This window comes from Gavialis gangeticus, unplaced genomic scaffold, assembly GCF_001723915.1.
Source record: "Gavialis gangeticus isolate Ggan-Ray unplaced genomic scaffold, GavGan_comp1, whole genome shotgun sequence".
In the NCBI taxonomy this organism is placed as follows: Eukaryota; Metazoa; Chordata; order Crocodylia; family Gavialidae; genus Gavialis; species Gavialis gangeticus.
The window spans coordinates 29,161,688-29,169,516 of NW_017729001.1; positions in this window are offsets into that span (position 1 = coordinate 29,161,688).

Sequence of the window (7,829 nt, forward strand, 5' to 3'; positions counted from 1 at the left end):
CCCGGCCCGCAGCAGCGTCCGCACCGCCCTGCCCCGCCCCGCGGCGCCCAGCGCGGCCAGCATTCCCCGGCCGGGCCTGGCGAGGCGGAACCCAACTCCCCGCGGGCGCGGGGGGGACCACAGGCCGGGACGGACCGGAAGTGGCGCGGCCGGGCCTGGTTAGCGCACGGACCGCCCCTAGCAACGGCAGCGCGCGGTTGCTAAGGTCCCCTGAGGGTGGGACGGTGGCGAAGTATCGCGAGAGCGTGGTACCACTGCAGCCCCTGGTGTGGGGAGTAGGCCTCAGGCCTCCCCTTCGCGCTGGGGGAGAGGAGCTGCCATGAGGCCTGCTGTGTTTCTGGGCCTCCTGGTCCTGCAGGCCTCTGCTTCTGGTGTGGCTGCCCCAGAGTGCACGGGGGTGCCGCAGGGTTCTCCATGGAGCAGCTTTGATCGACGCGCGGGACCCCAAAAAGCAGGGAATCGATGAAAAGGTTGCCAGCCAGCTTGAAAGATGGATTCTCCTTTCAAAGATTAAAACGTGGGGAACTTTCCCCCTGGCAGGCTGCCATGGAGTCACCCCCCCCCACACACACACACACGGAGGGTTACAAACGGGGCCTGGTACAAAACAGGCTGAGAACCACCGGCCCCAGGATTTTGGGAGAAAGAAGTTGCGTCTGCCGAGACCTGTGCTCAGTCCCATTCAGGCTTGGCTACACGCACTGTTTGTAGTAAGAGCTGGAGGCCCGCTCCCCTCCCTCCCCTGGGGGTGATTCCTCACTGGCTCCGTTCGGCAGCTTTGTGCCTCCCATTCTTTCTGCCAGCAGGGAGCCAAAGGCGGCTGATCCTGGTGGTGTGGATGATAGCGTGGTAAAGGACAAAAAGCCGTGTCTGAGATGAGGGTCGAGGTTCGTGTAGTGAGTAACTTTCATACCTGCTGCCCACTGCAATGCCAGACAGTGCATGTAGGCAGGGAACCGGGGTGAGTTTTAGCCTGTTATGACCCTGCATGTATTGAGGGTGGTGGCAACGTGTGTACAGGCAGTCCTCGACTTACAGCGTTTCAAGTTACAACGTTTCTCACTTACAGCAGTTATAAATCGACACCCTGTTTCAACTTTCTGACATCAGTTTCAGCTTACAGTCCTTGATCCCATGCGGTGCCATGCCAGCGAACAGGTTCACTGTGTTGCTCATCTCCCTGGAGAGCGTCTGTCCAAACTTGCTTGGATGCTTTCTTTAAGAAAGCAGATGAGACTTCAGAAAAACCTGCAGCCAGGACTCCTGAGAAGACTCCAGCCAAGAACCCTTCAAAAAATCCAGCAAAGTCACCTCAAAGAAGTCCTTCCAAATCAATATGATTGCTATTTATGATATAAATACATTAATGTAGCTATATTACTCATCTATAACTGATTGAGTACAAAATTCTGGGGTATTTTTGGTGAAAATAGGGTATTAGGCCTTGGTTCAGGAACTAATCCCCAATTTATGACATTGTTTCTTATGAGAAAATTGGTTCCAAATTACAGCGTTTCGATTTAGGACCTGGTTTTCAGGAATCAGTTGTGTCATAATTTCGAGGACTGCCTGTACTCTGACTTGAGTGTCGCTGGGTGATGCAGGCCTATTCAGCCACAGAGAAATGAAGTGTTAAGGCAGTAGTGCATAGGGTGGATGGATGCTGCCCATGCTGACGTTGTGGGCAGTGAGAGATGAGTTTCCCCACCCTGAGTTTTCCTCAAACCCTTGTGAACCCAGAGGTGCTGTTTCTACCTTGTATCATGGTAGACCACCCCAGTGATGCAAGGAGGGAAGGCAGGATCCGGCCCTGTCTCCTAGACCCTCGCCAGAGCGATCTGAGGCTGTGGAGGCAGTGTCTGTGCCTGCCTCTGGGCTCAGGGGCAGGGGCAGGGGCAGAGGTCAAGGGCAGCCGTTCTGCCTCCACAATCCCAGGCTTGGGTCAGGGGGAGATGCCCGCATTGCCGCAGCTGGCCGTGGGTCAGGTGCAGCCCTTCTGCTGGTGATGACCATTGCTTTTGGGAACTGCCTTCTGGTGAGGGTCCAGGAGATAGGCAGGACCCTGCATCCCCTGCCATGATACTAGGTAGAGCTGTCACCTCTGGGCTCATGAGGGAAGTTTGAGAGGAAAACTCATCTAGAGTGAAACCCACCTGTGCATTGGGGAGCTGCAAAGGGAGGGGCTGCTGCTGCCCACGGTGTCAGGGGAGTGCCAGGTAGCATGATTTGTGGCAGGGCTGAGGCCTGGCCTGGGGATGGGAGGCAATGCTGGGCCGTGGCAGGGGACACCATGGTAGCACAGGGGGGTGACAGGCTGCAGGGTCCGTTACCAGAAGGTGGTTCCTAGAAGTAATGGTCCGTTGCTCCTGGTCCATTACCAGCATTAATACCGCAACTGACCCTTCTCCAGCCGGGTCAGTGATACGGACCTCAACACATTCTCCTGTGAGTTAACTGGCCCTGGGAGCTGGCAAGGAAGCAAGGAATATCACATCCTGTTTGCCTTGCTCTTATGGGGTCTCCTTTCAATTTTACAGAACACAGTTACTCATGAGAGCAAGGAGAAGTCCTATCAGTAATAGAAGAAGATGTGACTAAAAGTGCAGGTTGACACATTGAGAAAATGGCTCCTCCTGCCTTGAAAAGCTGAGTTACCTGTTGATGTTAATGGAACAAATGCTGAGTATGGTAGTTACAACACATGCAGGTTAAAGTTGGTGGGAAAGGACTGCACTCAGGTTTGGGTATGTCTTTTATTCAAGTCAAAGGCATCACAAATGCCTAAGTGTGGGGCAGGGAGCTGCATTCCTCAGGCTGCCTGCAGGGCATTTGGTTATCATCCACACTCACATGGGTAAAATGGAACTCAGGGCGCAACATGCCAGCAAAAAGGGCATTGATATGGAACCACTGTCCTTGTGAAATATGTATTGGGAATTTTGAAGTCTGCACACACATTCAGTTAAGTCCACAGCTTCTGCCCAGTGCAAAACCAAAGTAAACAGGCATAGTGCTGAGGTACTGTGAGGGAAGCCAGGGAAGACTTCTCCCAGATGGGGGGTGGCAGTGTTTCTACTTAGGAACTGCTACTGCTATGCAGAGACTGTTCCTGCTGAAGTTTTCTTCCTTATCTTCTGTTCACCAGTGCCATGTTTACTCTGGTATCTCCTGTTCCAAAACTCTGACGGAACCCTTTCCTATTCCTGTTACAATTCCAAAATTCATATATCTGGGGATACTTGGAAGTTAGCAATCCTCAAATTCCTGCCATTTATGCAGCTGACCTATAGCGGCTTCACTGAATATTAATTCCTCTGCACTGTGGATGGCAGGCAAAGAACAGATCTGAATCTCACTCTGTTTTGTAGTTATTCATTTTAAAAAAATACCCTGTTCACTGTAGAAAGTGTTTCACATTGCTACTGTGAAAAGAGACAGCTGGACAGCACCTGCATCTAGACTGATCGGTACATGGGACTTTCAGAAAGCGCCTCAAGATGGCAGCTGCTGTTCATTATTAGTGGCCCTGGCAGGTAAGTCACTGTCATTTTCAACTAATTACTAAATTGATTCTAATGGCTTTTGTTGGCCAAATGTCTGGCATATTGGCTTCTTTTTGGCTGAGTCCCCATTTGCCTGATGTAGCTCAGCATGTAGCAGAATGACAGAAGAGCAGCTGTTATAAGGGGGAGAGCAGCTGGAAAGGTAGGGGGGAATAGGCTGCAGGGAGCAGGAGACAAGATAAGAAGGAAATGAGAAACAAAACCTGGGCCTGGTAGCTGTTGAATACTTTACCGAACATATAATTCTCATAAATGTCTAATGCATATTAAATGCTTAGGGCAAGAGGATTGGGACAGAGGGGGAATTTTATATTGTTATTTTAAACCCTTAATTTATTGGAATAATTGAGGCTTCCTGAGAGAAACTATGATATAGTTACTGAATTGTGTAAGAAAAGTTATCTGTGCTCTGCAGTGACCTTTGAAACTAATGCTGTATTTGAAAACCACCATTTGCTGCCAAGACTTTGGGAGGAGACACATGTAGTTGTTGTGATCTCATCTTTTCAGAGAGAATTTCATGGATAAATCTCAGGGACTAGGTCAGGCTGCTCCACTGAGACCACTCTGGTTAAAGCTCATAATGCCTGCTTTCCTTCAGCAGCTTCTGTTCAATAACTCCCCTCATTGTGCTGAGTTTACCAGCAGTGTTTTACCCCGTGGAATGGAGCAGCCTTCTTGTATCTTTTAATGCATTGCATTACAGTTGCTTTAACCATGATTTTCTGAAGAGAAAACACAAATGTTCTTGAAATGCTAGGTGAAAATTTGTTGGCTAGTCAATCCTAGCTGATGACAGCTCACTTAATATTGTTTTGGGTTAGGAATAACCACTACTCTTCGTTGAAAATAATCAAGCTACTTATGGAAACAGCTGAAACTAGCAACTTTGTACATTCAAGGCATATGTGCGTGGAAATATTTCCTTGGCTGTTTTTCTTAATGCAGCCTTGAAAGCGAAACAAAAATGACCAGAGAAACTGAGAGAGCAAAGGCATGAAGAAAGCATCTGGTCAAGCTCTTGGCCTGTGTCTCTACGAAAACACTGAGGAGAAAGCTTTTGGTTGAGAGCTAGCTAGAGGGGGCTTGGAGCTACTGGTAAAGAAATTGCCTTCTGCTTGATTCATGCTGTATACTGGGAAACAGGACTCTGTACATACTTTGAAACTAACCACAACTACATTTATTGTCTGATTCCGTCACTTGTTCTTCTTCCTAACAGAAATGAGAGGTGCTGTTCATCACAGCTGAAGTAGCTCCAATTTGACTCCAAAAGGAAATCTAGGGATTTCAAACCACAGCAGAAATCAGCCCAGAGAATCTGGGCAAGACAGGACATTAACAATGGTTTTCACTATTTGTAGCCCCCCAAGAGAGGAGAGGTTCCAGCTCAATTGGTACAAAACCCCACCATCTGTGGGAATCTTATTTAGCTCAGGTCAACAGCTAGGAAGATGAAGAGATGTGAATTTCTTACAGCCAACTTGAGTGGCCCAGTTCAAATGGTGCTACAGAACTTAGCCCAAATATAGACTAACTTATTCAGATATAGTGCAAGTCTCTGATATGTAGTTTGGAACCTTCTGTTTTCTCTCCAGAAAGTAGCTAGTAGCTAGAAGGAAAGAAAAGATCCCATTTAAACTATATGAACTGGCAGAAGACCCAAGGAGACTTGTGCTCCTGGCATACCCAGAAACCAACAAAGATTTCCAGGATATTTTAGCATTTATAAGTTCCCCACAGTCTACATTGGATTTGGATTTGGATTTGAAGCCCAAGATTATCAAAAGTAGGCTGAAGACCACCTGAAACCATTTCCATAGTCAACAGAGGAGCATTTTTTATTTTCAGAATTGAAAAAGGATTCTTCAAAGTGAACTTCTCTGGCTTTTTGGAACCCCTAACATATGGGATACAGATGCTGGTACTTACAGTTTGGAGCAGTATTAATCCAAAATCACAAAGGACCTGGGACAGTGATGACTTTTATAACAACAAATAATCTTCTCCAGTGAGGAAATATTACATTGTCCAAAAGAAATTCTTGACAGTGGTTGAAAGAAAATTGAGCAAGGAATGGGAAATTCTAAAGCCATTTGATGGGAGTATAATTGTTCTGACTTGGTTATGTGATATACCTTGACTGAAAGACACTGCAAACATAGAAATAAGCCAGGTTGTATTGATTGTAATTTGATTAATGGTTTCTTTTCTGGATAGGTTGTTTTTAAAACACCAGCATTTTACTTTCCTTTTGGGCCAGGCAGTAGGCAAAGTTGAGATGGGGGTTGTTGTGGACTGGGCAGGGCATTCTAGGGCTATTGTTTGGTGAAGGTTTATATGTCTGAAGCAGAAAAGACCAGGAATGTGGAGAGAGAAGAGGAGGTTTCAAGTAAACACCAGACAGAGCTACATTTTTAGTCCTTGTTCAGTCTTTCAAAGGAAAAACTCAAAAATTGCCATTTTGGGTTATATGGAATCCTTGGCTTCAAGTCAAGTGGTTTTATAGCAGTAAGTGGCTTTCCTATAACGGAGTAGCTCTCTGGGAGAGAGGCACTCTGGTGTTCCTATAGAGTGGGGATTCTCAACCAGGGTGCTGCTAGATCCTTTAAAAGGTGGGAGAGAGAAGCTGAGCACATAAGTGCAGGCTCAGTTTGCCCTTCCTGGCTGTTCCCCCAGCCCCTCTGCAAGGAGGCAAGCACCGTAGCATATAAATTAGTTTTTCAAATTGAGTATCAATGCGTTCACAAAAGTTATGCAGGGGGCCTCTAGTCCAGTGAGTGCCTTGAGTCCAGACAGTTTGAGACCCACTGCTATAGAAGGTAGGAAATGTATCGCAAGACATGTTCTGCTATGTAGCACCTGGCACCTCATCTTTGTCTGCAGTGCAAATATTAAGACATTTTCCCAGTGAGGAGAGGCTGAGTAGAAAGGAGCTGTACTAGAGATCAGTTGTTCATGGCATGCTTCTGCTACAGCTGCAGAGAATTAAAATAGCAAATTGTAGCAGGCTCTATTGCTGTTCCTTGTGTTACTGACTCCTTTGACAGAGGAAGGCCCACATAGGAATGGCAGGGGGATTGGGTGGAGACTGTAGCAGCATAGCCATCAAGCCAGCCACCCTGGGGGTGGGAGACTGGTCAGTACAAAGAGGACAGGCATTCAACATGTACATCTCCAGATATGCTGAGCGGGATTCCCCAAAGATCATCAGGCTTGATGTGGCGCAGTAGATGTGCCTTTGCCTCATCCACCTATTTGCAGCCAGTAAACAGAAGGAAACAGAACAGTGAGTAAGGGAGGTTTAGGTTGTATTTTAGGAAGAACTTTTTAACCTGGAAGATGTTCTGCACCTAGAACCCATTACCTGCAGAAGGTATGTGGAATATCCATCACTAGAGATGTTTAAATGCAGATTAGACAAATACTTGGCTAGCCTGATTTAGACTGGATGGCCTCCTGAGGTCTCTTATCACCCTATTTATCTATGATTCTGTTATTTGCCTGTGATTTCCTCCTGTGTGTGCAGCAAGCAGTGTGTGATATGGACAATCACACACAGATTCATAGATTGTAGAGTTGGAAGGGACCCCAAAGGATCATCGTGTCTGACCCCCTGCCCCAGGCAGGAAAAGGACTGAGGTCAGATGACCCCAGCCAGGTGATTGTCTAGCCTCCTCTTGAAGACCTCCAAGTTAGGTGACAGTACCACCTCTCTTGGCAGCCCGTTCCAGCAAAATTATCCCTTTCCATAGGAAAAACCCGAAGAAGAAAATCATTAGGGAAAAACCCAATGATCTCATGAGGTCTCTTCTAGCCCCTAACATCTTTGAATCTATGCCAGGGGCGTACACATGCATAAGCACATTGGCATCTCTACACCAGATCACTTAGTGGACAGTTTTTTGTCCTAACAAATTATTCTAAGAAATCTCCATATAGTTTCATAGTTTCTAGGGTTGGAAGGGACCTGAGCAGATCATCTAGTCCGACCCCCTGCCATGGCAGGAAAGAGTACTGGGGTCAAACAACCCCAGCAAGGTGTTCATCTAACCTCCTCTTAAAACCCCCCAGGGTAGGAGCCTGCACCAGCTCTCTTGGAAGTTGGTTCCAGACCCTAGCCGCCCTGACCGTGAAGTCACGCCTCCTGATGTCCAACCTAAACCTACCCTCTGCCAGCTTGTGACCATTATTCCTGGTCACTCCTGGTGGTGCTCTGGGGAACAGTGACTCCCCCAATGCCTGCTGATCCCCCCTGACTAGTTT